Source organism: Lactuca virosa, chromosome 3, assembly GCF_052849685.1.
Source record: "Lactuca virosa cultivar CGN04683 chromosome 3, Lactuca_virosa_CGN04683_v6, whole genome shotgun sequence".
NCBI lineage: Eukaryota > Viridiplantae > Streptophyta > Magnoliopsida > Asterales > Asteraceae > Lactuca > Lactuca virosa.
In genome coordinates, this window is record NC_136428.1 from 87692847 (window position 1) to 87709264 (window position 16418).

Sequence of the window (16418 nt, forward strand, 5' to 3'; positions counted from 1 at the left end):
TCATCTCTATATGGATCATATTATGTTCAACATTTAAAAAAAAACTTTTAACCTTTTAAAATTAAGTTTGGTATCTAAAACACCTTGTTTTTTGAAAATTCATTTTACAAAGTCGTTAGAATAGTGACTTGAAGTAGACCTTAAATTTTTATAATTTATGAAGAATTTGTTTTTCTGGGTTTGATCATAATATATTTGAATCGTGTGTGTGTGTGTATATATATATATATGTATATATATATATATATATATATATATATATATATATTGTAACGCCCGCAGATTCGGGCTACTCAATTTAGAGACAATGAGCGTTAAAAATGACTTTTTGATAGAAGATTATTTAGCGTAAATAATATTAACCAAAGTTATAGTATATATCACAGGGATTTCGTACATATTAAGAACACTGAAATCCGACTTATAACGAAGAAATTGTGACTCGTCGAAGTTTTGCGACAAAACCGGCACAGTGCCGCGTAACGTATAAAGTGATTTTTTTATAAGAAACTTTTTAGCCTTATAAATTTAAACTAAAGCTGTAGTAGACGTTAAACCGAGAGCGTGAATATAGAGAACGTCCAAATCTGACTTTGTTTGAGGAAGTTATGATTTTTCTAAGATTTGGCATAGTAGTATACACCTTAGAAATCGAACTTTAGATCGGTCAATTTTAGCCAAAATGATCTAAATGAGAATTGAAGATTTCATTAATAGGAGTTAAACGATAAAAAGTCAGTCAAAAACGGAGTCCGTATGTAGAAGTTATGAATTTTACACGGTCGTTAAACTGTAATTTCTCATACTGTTAAATTTAAAACCAGTCAAGAATTATCCAATGGGGTCAAAAGAAAGTTGTAGATCTTTTGAATACCTACGTGTGGATATAAAGAACGTCAAAAACGGAGCTCGTATGCGAAAGTTGTGATTTTTTTAAAATTGGATGTTTTACCTGCGTCCGACGCCACGTGTCAACACCAAGCGAAGCCTTGGTGCCTACGCAAGGTTCATGATGTGAGAGACCCCCAGACAGTCTATAAATAGAGGCATAAATCTCTCATTTCTTCACACCAAATCCATTCTTTCTCTCCTAATACCCCCCAAACCCTCTCTTCCATTCCCTAGCTCTTCCTAAGTGTTAGAGGCGAGTCTCGAAGCGCCAGAAGGCTCCGAGAAGAAGAGCTTTCGGCTCAGAATTTTTGCCCATGCAGATCCCGGCTCCTAGCTAAACCCCTTGTAAGTGATTTATACTTAGCCTACTTTAAGTATAATTTATTTTAAAGTTCATTATTGTTATTATGAACCTATAAACAATTGTTGTGCTAAGTATTATAAAATATAAAAAGTGTTATTATAATACATTTTAACTGCCCACGATACAGGGAATCTGGCTTGAAGGGTCGAATAGGGTTGTTGGATTTCAGAACAGCTTAAATGCGAAAATGGTCTTGCCCTCCGGTGTTTCATGTTTGGCCCCTATCTGTACATAGTAGTTGAAAAGTATTATTTAACACTTATATAATACAAGAAAAACTATGTAGCTCTTAGACCTTGAGTTAATGATAAATCTAGACTAATAATTAGTCGCAATACATATTAGACTAAAAACTTAGCGATAATAATGCTAGGTTTCGTCGAAGGAAAAGACGATTGTTAGAAGCGAAGCGCTGCTCGAATTTCGAGTCATCACTTTAACAAGTGAGTGCATAGTTATTTTCGTCTTACACATAGATAAGAAGTATTTGGACAATTACATACATATGTGCTTATCAATTCATGTCGTGAATATTATGTGTTAGATAATATATTATGTGATGATGTTTAACTGATTTAATCATATAAAGTATTATATACTTACAAATATGTATTGGGTAGTGACTGGTGATGAGAGATAGGTGATGATAGAAAGGTAATGATAACTAGGTGATGATAGATATGTGATGATGAATAGGTGATGTGAGATAAGAGATGATTAGGAGATTCCATATCCTTGACCTGTGATGTTGCGATGTAGTCATCTACCATAGTATAAATGACGACCACTGCCTAATCTAAACAAGTCATGTGGAAACACCGGAAGGCTCATAACATGTAGGTGATGAATTACAACTTCAGGCGATGTAGTAACTACGTATTCATGCGATGATACTCTAACCCTTACTGGACACGTATTGGGAGAGTAATCCCCGAATCAGTACTGTCTATGCGATGTAGGCGATGATCATTAAGAACAAATATATAAGGAAATACGATGTAAGGAGATGAGAGGTAAATACGATGTAGGAGATGACTCTTAGGATAAATCTTTAGGGAAGAATAAATAAAGAAAATGGGGATGGGTAATCGGGTTAATTGTTTGACATGAAATATGTGAAGAAACAAATTAACTATATTATTGTGGGTTGAAAACCCTATGTACTCACCAGGTTTCCCAACTTGACCCACTCAGTTTATTTGTATCACGGGTGTCGATACAAACATACATCACACTGAGAGATTAAAGAAGATGTAAATCATTACTGTAAATGAATGTAAGGTTTGTTTATGCTTATGTTTCTATATTGACGATGACATTCGAATGTTTTAATCTAAACAAAATACATTCCTTCGGAAATGCTTTGATAATATATTTTTCATGTTTTCTGGGAACAAATGCTGCAATACTATTCTTTAAAATGGATGTTCGGATTTTTAAATAAGCATAAATAAAATTTTTAAAATGACCATGAATTTGGGGATGTCACAGTTGGTATCAGAGCATTAGTTTAAGCGAACTAGGAGTTTTAGAAGATTTCTAGAGTTAAACTTAGATTGCTAAGCGATGATCATGAGGAGTGTGTCTAATATATTTTAGGATGTATGCCTGAATACACACGAGCACTAGCTTATTTAGGGAAGATGTCTAAATTGCTTTCATGTGCTAAATGATGTATGTTATAAGATGCCTTATGTGCTTTATGATGCTATCATTTGATCGGATCTATGGTCTGTTGCCGACCGGATCTGAAAATTTTATGTGTTCAGATTTCTAAACTTTTAATTACAGTATTAGAACTGGCATGTAGCTTTTCGGAGTAATAAGGAGATTTATACATCCATTGTAAATCTTAATTCTCGTCGTTGTACACTGAACATCTGCTAGAGTGTATAGATCGAAATGGTGACAAACCGCAGTGGATTAGGAAATGCTAATGGAAACCAACAGCCTGAACCACGAGTAATTGAGCATGCACCAGAGGTAGCAGCAGCACCCGAGCCAATCACGATGACAGGAGTCCAAGCAATGATTCGGGCTATGATGGGTGAACAAAGGGAGGAGATGAGACAAATGTTGCTTAATAATAGAGATGAACCTACTGTACCCATTGTACAACCCGAACTGAACATTGAACATTCAGATGAAGGAAACTATAGTCAGACTGTCAGCCAAGCTGAGCCACGAGTGGTTATAAGAAACCAACCCAATAGAGGAAATGATGGACGTAGGTGCCAGTACAAGGATTTCATGGCGTCCAAACCACCAAGCCTTTCTGGAATCCCAACATCGGTGGAAGTCATGGATTGGATTTTCGAGATGGAGATGATGTTTGAAAGTTGCGAATGCAGCAACAAACAGAAGACCGCTCTCGCGGTTACACTATTGAAGACTAGGGTATTAAGCTGGTGGAAGCTACTAGCTGATACCATTCCCAAGGGAGAAGCTAGCAAGATATCTTAGGAAAACTTTTTGGTGCAACTAAAAATGCAGTACAGCTCTGAGCAGGATCTTCTGGAGATCAACAACGAGTTTCAGAATCTGAAGAAGGGAAGGATGAACGTCAGCGAGTATGCTACAAGTTTTACAGAGAAGATGAAACTTGTTCCTTATTTGGTTCCAGCTGAACTCTCAAATGTCAACAAGTTTGCTAATGGATTACCAGCAGACTTTAGTCTAATGGGCAAACAAGCAACCACCTTGAAAGTCGTCATCTGGGCAGCTAAGAATGTAGAAACCCATATAAGAGAAAAGGGCCTAGAAAAAGAAAAGGCATGAGAAAAGAGGAAGCTTGAGGGATCCTCAAGATCCAATAAGAAAAGAAGATTCTCGAAGTCTAACCTGAACTGTGACAACCTGAATTTTTTTTTCCTTATAAGCCAAGCCATTCAACCTTAAGTCAGACTCACTCCTGCTATCAGTTAGCATTGTTTAGAGTCTGTTTGAGTGTTCTGAGCCCAATACATTCAAGGAATGAGTGTTAGGAAGTATCTACTAGAACCACTGTACAAAGATCAAGCCATAAACTCATTCAAGAGGAGTTTACGGCCAAGACACCCAGAGTTTACGGCCGTAAACTCAAGGTGGCCGTAAACTCACCCCTATATAAGTAACACTTAGCCATTTTTCTCATTTCTTTCCTTCCTTGGCCGAAATCTCTCCATTCTCTCTCAAGTATCATCGAGTTCTTCATTCTAGATCTTCAAAACGTAAGTGTTTCTTCCATCTATTTGTTGATACATCTCCTTAACATGCATCATTCTTTGATTCCATCCATGGATTTCATCTTTTGAGTCTAGATCTTCAAGATCCTCAAGAACATCAAGAACACTTAGGTGTTTTCGGCCGAAAACACCCTCCTTTGCCTTCATATCGTAAGTATTACTTCCCTATACTTGATATCTAGTAGGAACTCATGCTTAGCACCTTGAAAACAAGCTTTTCCCAAGAACATGAGGTGTTTACGGCCAAGAGCATCTCCCTTGGCCGTAAACCCTAGTTTGTAGTGCATTTGGACCTTAAACACTTCCTAAAGCTTGGACATGAACCTAGAACCCTTCCTCAATGCTTTAAGACCCAAAATAAGACCATTTGGTGAGTTTATGTCCATACACTTTATGGTGTGGCCGTAAACACCTCAACACCTTCCATAAAGTTGGTTTTTCTCATCCTTGTGTAGGGCAATGGTCCCTCAAGCTTCCCAAGCATTCAAACACCCTCTTGTACACCTTTTACCATAAGTTTACAGCCGTAAGCTCCATGGCCGTAAACCCATGGCCGTAAACACCATTCTTTGGCCTTAAACATCCCTTAGATGAATCACATGTGATTCTAACACTTGGTCCAAGTGTTTCCCAGTCCCTAGGGGTGTTTCCTTTCATATAGTTGCTTATAAACACTATATTCATGCCAATTTATGTCATTTAGGACTTGTTGTGTCTCGGGACTTCATTCGTGGAACTTCTCATCCTTACGCGCATATTCGTTTGAATCACCCACATAAGGTGAGTTCATACCCCGTAATCAATCTTTTAAACTGTTTTAAATGCTTTTAAGGGGGGAATACAAGTTGAACACAATGATAATTGTGTAATTGGTTGTTATAAACATTTTCAAAAGATTACTTATGTCATTTATAAGTAGTCAAAACATTTCAAAAACTCTTTTAAAGTTATGTTACTTTATAGTTTAACAAAACTCCGTTTTTAAAGTACAAGCATAACTTAGTAGTAAAATGACCCTTTTCAATAACAGTTCAAGTAAAATACTAGTAAACTATAAGGGGTATAGTTTAGAGGTTTAGTTCATACACGATAACATAAAGAGAAACAGGGAGGTAGATACAATACACGATAACATAAAGAGAAACAGGGAGGTAGATACAATGCTTCAAAGAGAACATACTAAGATACTATAACAGAACGAACATACTAAGATGCTATAGCATAGAACAACTACAAGATCTAATTATACCAATGAATCACTAACTCATTGTTCTTAACAAAAGGTGATAGTTAAATTGGGTATACATGATCATATAACTTTAATGTGAATTACACGGCTAGCAATTGTTTGCTGCAGTCACGTTTGGTTCCCAGGATCTCTTGACAGGGAGAGCGTATAGTATGGGTACTAGCCTTCACATTATGACCTTACTAAAACAAACATGTTTTAAGGTAATTAGTACTACAGGATGTCAATTCAAAAGACAACTGTGTACTTATAAATTCCCATTACTTTCAGTAAGTGACAGTTCCACTTGAAAGTTAATACAAACTATTTTCGAGTCAAGATAGTTATAAACTAGGGAAAACTTACGTTTTACAAACGACACACAGAACAGTCGAGTCTAGTACATTCAGTAGAAAGGGATCTATAATGCTAACTTTATGATTCCTTCGTGTATGCATTCAGGGATATATATTAATCGGGTCCGACAGGTAGTCGGATGTGTGCTTTCCGCTTCATTTCATGTTCATTGTTTGGTTGTGGGCTTAGAGCAGATACACCCAACCTACTATCTATCCGAGCTTGGCTATATATATGTTCCGTATACACCAAGTAATCATAAGGGGTACCATGTATGGGTCCGGTCATAGGACACTAATTCAATGCACCGTTTTCTAGTACAAAACATACTTTTCAAATGAAGAACTTTTGGAATACAAAACTAGAAACTTAACCAGTAAAGTTTAATCCATTTTATTAAACCAGTAAAACTTAAAGGACCTTAGGTGGTTAATTCTATAATACCAATCTGTCACACCCCAAATGAAATGGTTGTTTATTACTTTGCTTACTATGATGCATGTCTTGTGATACTAAACATGATGTCCTCCGCCCCAGAACGTTTCCGTCGTTCCGGTTTTGGGGTGTGACATGAACGACCAAAAGTATGGGGGTAGTGGTGGAACCAACTGGTGTGAGAAGTGCAAGAAAAAGCACTTCGGAAGGTGCGATGGAGATGTGACTTGCTATAAGTATGGTAGGATCGGTCACTATTCCAGAGATTGTACATTCGACAACAAGAAGTGTTATGAATGTGGAGATGGTGGGCATATTTCGAAGAACTGCCTAAAGAAAAACGAAGCTGCAAGGCAAAATGTTTCGCCGAAGCCAAAGGCAAGAGCATTCCAGATGATCCTTGATGAAGCAGGTAACGATGCAAGGGATTAGGAGTAAGGATCTATAAAGTAACCATATACAAAGTATCATGTGGTTTAGCCTAATATAAGAGGCATAGTATAAGTTGAACTCGAATGTCTATGTAATCATTTCAAGAAATAATATAAACCTTAGTTATGTTATCCGATGTGTTAGTTGACTATGTGAAATTCTTGTATGGTAACTTGGAGAACTGAGAGGCAATACTTGGGAAGAGTATGAGTAGGTGTGAAAGGTAGTAAATGCTTATACTACTGGAAGCACAATACTCGCACTTGGATCAAGGAAAGTTACAAGGTTACCAAGGCTAGTAATTGATTCTGTTTTGTTCATGTTTGTTGTTACCGTCGTTTCGTTAATGACTAAGAAGATGATTATTATTCCAACCCTAGTGGTCATATCATATCGAGTCCGACTAAGATATGTATTCTGCGTGGTTCATAGAACCAAGTTCGATGTAGTGTCTGACTTAAGCCAGAAGTGAAAAATAATCGAAGCATCAATAGAAGTATTGCGATCGTTGTTAAAGTAAGAAGCTTGTATCTAGAAGTGCTGCATGCTAGAATGTGATTATATCACATAAGAACCTGAAGGAAGGTATATTCCATTCTAGAATCTGACTCAAAAAGACCTGAGTCTAAGCGTTGCATCATACGACGTGAGGTCATTAGAACATGGCCCATCAGTCAATAATGGTAATCGAAGGAAAGGACCTATCTTAAGTTAAGTTTGTTAAGAAGAATAGGAGTCTCCAATAAGGATCAAGTTTGTAACTCAAAGGTTACAATTGAAAGTCCAACATAGTACGAAGAGCAGGTGCAAAATTGAGCACCGCCAACAGTCAGAAAGTCCAAGAGTTAGGTACTCATTTGAAAGGACACAAGAGTTACGATTATTACCTAGGATGAAAAGATAATGTATGGAGTCATTATACAAGCCCTGTTTTGTTGATGATTTTGGAACATAATCATCCAAAGGGGGAGATAATTATAACGTCCGCAGATTCAGGCTAGTCAATTTAGAGACAGTGAGCGTTAAAAATGACTTTTTAATAGAATATTATTTAGCATAAATAATCTTAACCAAAGTTATAGTATATGTCACAAGGATCCCGTACATATAAAGAACGCTAAAATCCGACTTATAACGAAGAAGTTATGACCCGTCGAAGTTTTGCGACAAAACCGGCACATCGTCGCGTAACGTAAAAAGTGAATTTTTGATCAGCTACTTTTTAGCCTTAGCAATCTAAACTAAAGTTATAGTAGATGTTAAACCGAGAGTGTGCATATAGAGAACGTCCAAATTTGACTTCGTTTGAGGAAGTTATGATTTTTCTAAGATTTGGCATAGAAGTATACAACTTAGAAATCAAATTTTAGATCGGTCAATTTATCCAAAATGATCTAAATGAGAATTGAAGATCTCATTAATAGGAGTTAAGCGATAAAAAGACAGTTGAAAACAGAGTCTGTATGTAGAAGTTATGAATTTTACACGGTCGTTAATAGTGTAATCTTCTCAGACTGTTAAATTTAAAATCGGTCAAGAATTAGCCAATGGGGTCAAAAGTAAAGTTGTTGATCATGTCAATACCTATGCGTGGATATAAAGAACGTCAAAACGGAGCTCGTATGTGAACATTATGATTTTTTTAAAATTGGTTGTTTTAACGGCGTCCGGCGGCACGTGTCAGCACCAGGAGAAGCCTCGGTGCCTACGCATGGCTCACGACGTGAGAGGTATGTCTCACGAAGTGAGAGGCCCCCAGACAGCCTATAAATAGAGGCCCAAATCTCTCATTTCTTCACACCAAATCTATTCTTTCTCTCCCAATACCCCCAAACCCTCTCTTCCATTCCCTAGCACTTCCCAAGTGTTAGAGGCGAGTCCCGAAGCGCCAGAAGGCTCCGAGAAGAAGAGCTTTCGGCTTAGAAGTTTTGCCCATGCAGAGCCCGACTCCTAGCTAAACCCCTTGTAAGTGAGTTATGCTTATCCTACTTTATGTATAACTTATGTTTAAGTTCATTGTCGTTATTATGAACCTATAAACAATATATGTGCTAAGTATTATAAAATATACAAGTGTTATTATAATACATTTTAATTGCTCGCGGTACGGGGAATCTGGTTTGAAGGGACGAATTGGGTTGTTGGATTTCAGAACAGCTAAAATGCCAAAATGGGTCTGCCCTCCGGTGTTTCATGTGTGGCCCCTGTATGTTTATAGTTGTTGAAAAGTATTGTTTAATACTTATATAATACAAGAAAAACAATATAGCTCGTAGACCTTGAGTTAATGATAAATCCAGTCTAATAAGTAGTCGCAATAAATATTAGACTAAAAACTTAGCGATAATAATGGTAGGTTTTGTCGAAGGAAATGACGATTGTTAGAAGCGAAGCGCTGCCCGAATTTCGAGTCATCACTTTGACAATTGAATGCATAATTACTTTCATCTTACAGATAGATATGAAGTTTCTCAATAATTACATACTTATGTGCTTATTATCTATGCCGTTAATATTATGTGTTAATATTATGTGTGGGGATTCTAAATACACCATATCTAAAACCATTTTTAATAAGTCAATAGCACTAATAACTAATTCAAATAAAAAAATATTAAAAAATGTAATACTTATGCTTAATGAATGATGGGATGGCAAATGAAAAAGTATTAAAAAATGTAATACTTATGTTTAATGAATGATGGGATGGTAAGTGCGTCGACGTTTTAAACTGTTTCCGCTATTTTATTGAAAACAATTAATTTTCATATTAATATTTATAACTAGAAGAGAACCCCCGCTTTGCGGGGGTTGGATTCGCCACTAATGTTAAAAAAAACAACGGAAGACAGTAGAAGGTGTCACTTTTATGTGAAATATAGTACATTGCCTAAATTGTAGACATAGTAAAGTACTTTGCTATTCACTGCAATTCAACCATTTACAAACGCATAATAGTTGAATATGTTGTAATATGTGATTAAAAAATGAATGTACATCGTAGCAATGGAAATTGTATTGTAGTTGATATCTTGCTATAAGTTAATAACTAACATTCACAAACATGATTAACAAATAACATTGACAAACAATCAATCTCATACATCAAAAGGAACAATATACCATGGTTTCCATCAACAACAAAACCTTTTCATGAATCATAAAAAACCAAGGTTCTAGAAACCACTGTAGCTGTTTCAATTTAAAGTATAATGTTATTTTCGGTACAATTTGCATCAACATAAATGGTTCATGTAGTCCTTTTACCAAACAGTTAAAAAAATGGCCCCTGTTTTATGAAACTGTTACATAAATGGTTATCGTCACATTTTATAACTTCCTAATTGGTCTCTATGACTATAAATCGTTACAACAATGGTCCCTGTGGCAGTAATATGATATAAAAATGGTCTCTATCATAGTTAACTTTTACAAATTTGGTTTTTGTAATAGTAAACTGTCACAGGGACCATTTGTGTAACATTTTAATGTCATAGTGACTTTTTTGTAGTATTTAGCTGTCACGGGGACCATTTATGTAATGGTTTGCTACAATAGGGACCATGTCTAGAATGAACAAATGCAGATTTTTGGAATTACATTTTATGATTTTATATAATTGATAAAAATAAAATATGGAATTTAGGGTTTTACCATAAGCGGAATATGAAGCCAAAATGATGATGTAAGATGAGGCTGTCTTAATGGAGTACCAAAAAGGAGGATAATCAATACGATTCTTTGCAAGGCCAATCCAAATAAGCACAGCTGATGTCAGCGTTAACACCAGTATCAACAGTCACCTATTGAAAGAACAAAATAGCCATGGGTTGGAAGAAGAGAAAAAAGATAAATTCTAGATAGGGGCAAAATAGTAATTATGTATATACCAATATGAAAATTTGTTGACGGCTGCCAACATGGGAGACTCGAATATTGCAACATCTTCTGCGAGTATAATTAATAACTTTCAAATTCAACTTATTTACCTTCTCTACCAAAGCTTCATGAAAACTATCTTCTAATTCATCCTTATCTTTCTGTAACCAAATTGATAATAGTTTCATAATTCTTTGTGTTTTACAAAACAATCAACCACAACACTGTGATGATATAGATTTACTGACCAAAATCAAACAAATCTAAGTGAAGTTCATAACGATAATTTGTAAATCAGATGGTGAGTATGATATTAACATAAATCTAAAAAAAAAAAAAATTGAAGAAGTTAAAGATATACTTACCAGACCTAAGATTGGCTCTATGAACCAATCAATACCCACATGAGAACTTCCATAAGATACTGTAAGTGCATCGGCACCAAGCAAATTACACCCATCAAGAACTCCAAACCTTCAATTTTGGAAAAACCTAAAAAAACAGTGTAATCAAGCTTTGTATGCAGAAAATTGAAACGATTGCTCACAAAACCTTCTAAATCAGATGGAAACCAACACAAGTTGTGGTAAAGACTATAAGTGGTCATTTGATCATTCTTAATAAGAAAAATATTATCACGATAAGAATAAATTATATAATTATAATACCTGATGTACACGGTGTGGAAACTTTTCTCTAACCACTTCATCCCATGGTGTTTTAAGTTGGCTAATATAAAAAAGCTGCATACACTGACAAATACACAAAATTATTAGCAGCAAAACAATATGAAAAATAGTATTAAACATGAAAATTATTGAAAGCTTCCCTGTTTCATAAAATATTATATGAAATCTTTTACACCAGAATCCTTAAGTCCAGAAATCATGAAACACCTACAGGAACAAAAGAGCAAATAAATGTAAATTCAGGGGCAAAACAGGGACGAAAAGAAACTTATTACACGAAAAGGGTAACATACAGTTCATATCCAGGAAGATCTCTACACTGCTCAGCAACCTTGAATAAATCTTTTTTTTCTCCACCAAGTCTACTTTATTCATTCATAAGATAAGATAAGATTCGTTTTTCTTTTGGATTGGTTACCTGTGACCAAAGTTGGAAAAGGAAAGTTGGACCAAACCGATTGCTAAAAAGCATAAAGTTTCAAATGAAGAAAAAGTTGAAAATACGATGCTGTAATAGGACATTAATATATAGAATAAAAATGAACATGTTTGTGAACAGTTACGGCTTATGGTTTCCTCTATACTTACCGTTCATTCATTGCTTTCCTTATCCACCATCCTTGTTTCACGCCATCTGCACTTCTCCATTTATTTTGCCTCTTACAAACGCCATCAAATCAGGTAAATTACAAATTTATTATCTTAGAAAAAAATCAAAATAATAAAATTAAAATATGATTTCTATTAAAAGGAAATTGTTTTTCAGAACCAATAGCTTTCATTTTCCATATTACCAAAGGCAGAAAGCAAACTCTCCACTTTTCTTTATTCTGACCATAATCAATTTTTTTTATTTGCCTGTGTAGAATGTAGTTAATAATGTTAATGCATTAGATTCCTCAAATCATCAATTTAATTTCAGTCCGTTTTAACCAACATACATGAGATTTAAACTTAGCATTTATCATGTAATACATAGATTTGTTCCAAGTAACATACTTCGATTACTTTTTTAATCACAAACATGAAACTTCTAATTTCTTGTATTAAACATGGCTTTTACAAAAGCCAAATTTCTACCCTTTTAACCAACATACATGAGATTTAAACTTAGCATTTATCTTGTATTAAACATGGCTTTTACAAAAGCCAAATTTCTACCCTTTTACCAACTTATTATCACTAAGCTCAAAAGCTCAAATTGTTTGATTATTTGATGTTTCTAAATTATGACCAATAATACTTTATGAATCGGAACTCAATTCCAACATACACTAAGAGCATTCAAAGTAATTTTTGATTTTGCATTGTATGTTTGACTTTGATAGAAAGTCAAAGCTGTCAAAATGAACTAATTTGGCCTTTCACTTAATTGTTTATAGGTTATAAACATTTTCCAAGCATTCTTTTTCTCAACTAAAATTCATTCATTAATGTCATATTTTTCATTCAAGACTTGAGCTTAATGTAAGAAGTTACGTTTAATTTTTTGTCACAGAAGAGGATTGGAAATTACCACTTCTTTCCTTTGGGCTACTCCTGCTGTGGGTGCTGGGTTTTGGAATATGTTTGTTCTTGGTTTTGTTAAAAGCTATAGGCGACCAACAGGTTCCTTTTCTGCAAATTGTATTAAAATTGATAAAGAAGTCAAACAATTTTGAAGTCGAAAAGTCAAAATGAGTACCTTCAGTCGTCGACCAAGCTCCTTATTCCCACAATAAACATGATACCTAAATAAAGTAGATAGCCAGCATACGGAGAAGATAACGAAACGGGAAATCGAGTCTTCAATAAGAATCCATCAAGAAAAAAAAATCTCGGAATCCCAGACGCCGCTATCACCGGCATCGGAGACGCCACCGCATAAAAAATGAACAGACGTAGCTTTGGTGGTGTAGGCGACATGCGACGGAGGTGAAAGAGGATTAAAGGGTCTTCTGTATTTACCCGTAATAGAAGTGGTTGAGGTAAAGCAAGGGAAGAAAATATGTACCGTCGGCGAGGCTTCCCTGATTTAGGTGCAACACTCCCAGGTGACGATTCTCCATATTCAAACACACTATGCTTGCTACTTGTAGGCATGGAGAAGAAACCCAAACACAATCTTAAAGAATATCAACAATAAGTGAAGAGGGAAATTCAGTTGGAAGGCGAACGAAGGGTTTTTCAGTTGGGGTAAAATCGAAGAGGCAAAAATCAGACCTGACACCGGCGATTAAGAAGGGATAAAATGAAGAAGCAGAAGGTAGAGGATGCTGGAGCTAATGGCGGTGACACCACCGAACCCGACAACCACATCAATCGTGAACCTGCACCATCAATTTAGAGTAGAAACATCAACATGCATCTAGGGTTCATGAAAAGATAGTGGAAAATTCTCACCTGCAATTAGAAGAGGAAACGGAGAAGGAAGAAAAGGAACGTAACGATAGATCGAAACAGAGCAAGAAAAGCAAATTCGTCGAAATAAAGATTGAAAAAAATGCCAGCAATCGAAAAGTGATTGGGTGGAAAACCGGTGAAGAGAACCGGCGAAAAACACGTAGCATCAAAAATCGTTCAAATGGCATAAACTGCCCAGAACACAAAATCGGGAAACAAATGCCAAAAGAAACCATGCCCCCATAAAAGAAGGACTATTTCTGCCAAAAAGACAGCTATTTCACTATTCCTAACTTTGGACAATTTTAATATATATATATTAATTATGTAATTTCATTTTTAATATATATATATATATATATATATATATATATATAACGGTTCACCCGAGATTAAAAAAAATAAAGATCTTGAGATTCAACCCCAGCCACATATTTCTCATTTGCCGCTCTAACGCCCCAGCATACCGGCAGCAACGAGGTATGCCTAATCATGAATGATTATATAGCAGAGAGGTATAATTATATATGATTATACATGTTTATATGTATATGTTTAATCATAAATGATTATACATATATGTATGTTCACAGATTGAGTAATCATATATGATTCTGACAGTTGGTGGTAGAAGAGGTGGTGGTGACAGAGGTGGCGGTGGTATATATATATATATATATATATATATATATATATATATATATATATATATATATATATATATATATATATATATATTGAAATATCAATGTATGCTAAATTGAAGTAATAAGGATTCAAACTAACTTTTTTAAATAGAAAATGATATAAACTAAAAATATGTTTTAACCGTAAGGGGTAAAAATGTAAAATTAATTAACGTTTGATAAATTGATTGTTTGATGGGGTGGGAAGAAAACTGTTCAAATAAAGATGTTGTAGATAGTCACGGACAATTATGAATATGTAATTACTATCACAAGTCTCATCAAATTGGGTTTTTTTTTTGGAAAGGGAACTTCCCTAACGAAGGTTTCCGGGCCAGCTTTCGCGCACCGACTAATCCCCCGTTGCAAACATGAGGCTTTGCCTCATGCCCTGGAGTCACTGCAGACGAACCTCCATGGCCACAAGGGCTGAGTGGTGCCAGGATTTGAACATGGGTCAATAGGTTATCCACCATATCTTTCACATATCTTACCAAGTCACCACAACCCAAGTGGTTCAAATTGGGTTATTTTACCCAAAGTCAAAATGGTTTTGACCGTAGTTTTGACCCATAAATTGGGTGCCAATAGCAACACACATTATGAAGATATTATGTGATGATGTTTAACTGATTTAATCATATAAAGTATTATATACATAAAATATGTATTGGGTAGCGACTGGTGATGAGAGATAGGTGATGATAGATATGTGATGCTGAATAGTGATGCGAGATAAGAGATGATTAGGAGATGCCATAACCTTGACATGTGATGTTGTGATGCAGTCATCCACCAGAGTATAAATGACGACCACTGACTAATCTAAACAAGTCATGTGGAAACACCGGCAGACTCATAACCTGTAGGTGATGAATTACGAGTACAAGCGATGTAGTAACTACGTATTCATGCGATGATACTCTAACCCTTACTAGACACGTATTGGGTGGGTAATCCCCGAATCAGTACTGTCTATGTGATGTAGGCGATGATCGTTAGAAAAGTCCTTAAGAATAAATATATAAGGAAATACGATATAAGGAGATGAGAGGTAAATACGATGTAGGAGATGACCGTTAGGATAAATCTTTAGGGAAGAATAAATAAAGAAAATGGGGATGAGTAATCGAGTTAATTGTTTGACATGAAATATGTGAAGAAACAAATTAACTATATTATTGTGGGTTGATAACTATATGTACTCACCATGTTTCCCAACCTGACCCACCCAGTTTATTTGTATCACAAGTGTCAATACGAAGATACATCACACTGAGAGATTAAAGGAGATGTAAATCATTAGTGTAAATGAATGTAAGGTCTGTTTATGCTTATGTTTCCGTATTGACGATGACATTCCAATGTTTTAATATAAACAAAATACATTTATTCGGAAATGCTTTGATAATATTTTTATCATGTTTTGTGGGAACAAATTCCGCAATACCATTCTTTAAAATGATTACTCTGATTTTTAAATAAGCATAAATAAAATTTTTAAAATGACTGTGAATTTGGGGATGTCACACACACACATACACACACACACACATATATATATATATATATATATATATATATATATATATATATATATATATATATATATATATAATTTTCATGATTGTGCTCATTTTTTAGATAATTAAATTTTAAAAACATTGGTTTTTCCAGAACTTTTTTTCAATGAAAAAAAAAGTTGTCGCCGAAAAACTAAGCGGGTGAAAAAAAAATTCATCAGCCAATAAGGATTGGACACTTGTTATGTTGGGTTGGGGGCAAATGTAGGTGCCTGGAGAGGCCTGGGCCGAATTTTCCTTTTTTTTCTTTATTATTTTAATGTTTTTT

At 35.1% G+C, this 16418-nt stretch overlaps 1 long non-coding RNA gene across 7 annotated transcripts; it reads right to left on the reverse strand.

The window, feature by feature from the left end:
* Window positions 1-10012: 10012 nt before the first annotated feature.
* Window positions 10013-14058, reverse strand: LOC145166146 (uncharacterized). Of its 7 annotated transcripts, XR_013740400.1 has the most exons (11): window positions 13882-14049; window positions 13702-13808; window positions 13493-13603; window positions 13184-13383; window positions 13016-13116; window positions 12088-12158; window positions 11793-11917; window positions 11479-11706; window positions 11176-11302; window positions 10822-10879; window positions 10013-10734 (listed from the first exon to the last, which is right to left on the reverse strand). It is a non-coding gene; the product is annotated as an uncharacterized LOC145166146 (long non-coding RNA). The 7 variants fall into 7 exon arrangements; XR_013740397.1 differs by having other exon boundaries at window positions 13184-13603; window positions 13882-14051; XR_013740398.1 differs by having other exon boundaries at window positions 13493-13808; window positions 13882-14051.
* Window positions 14059-16418: the final 2360 nt, after the last annotated feature.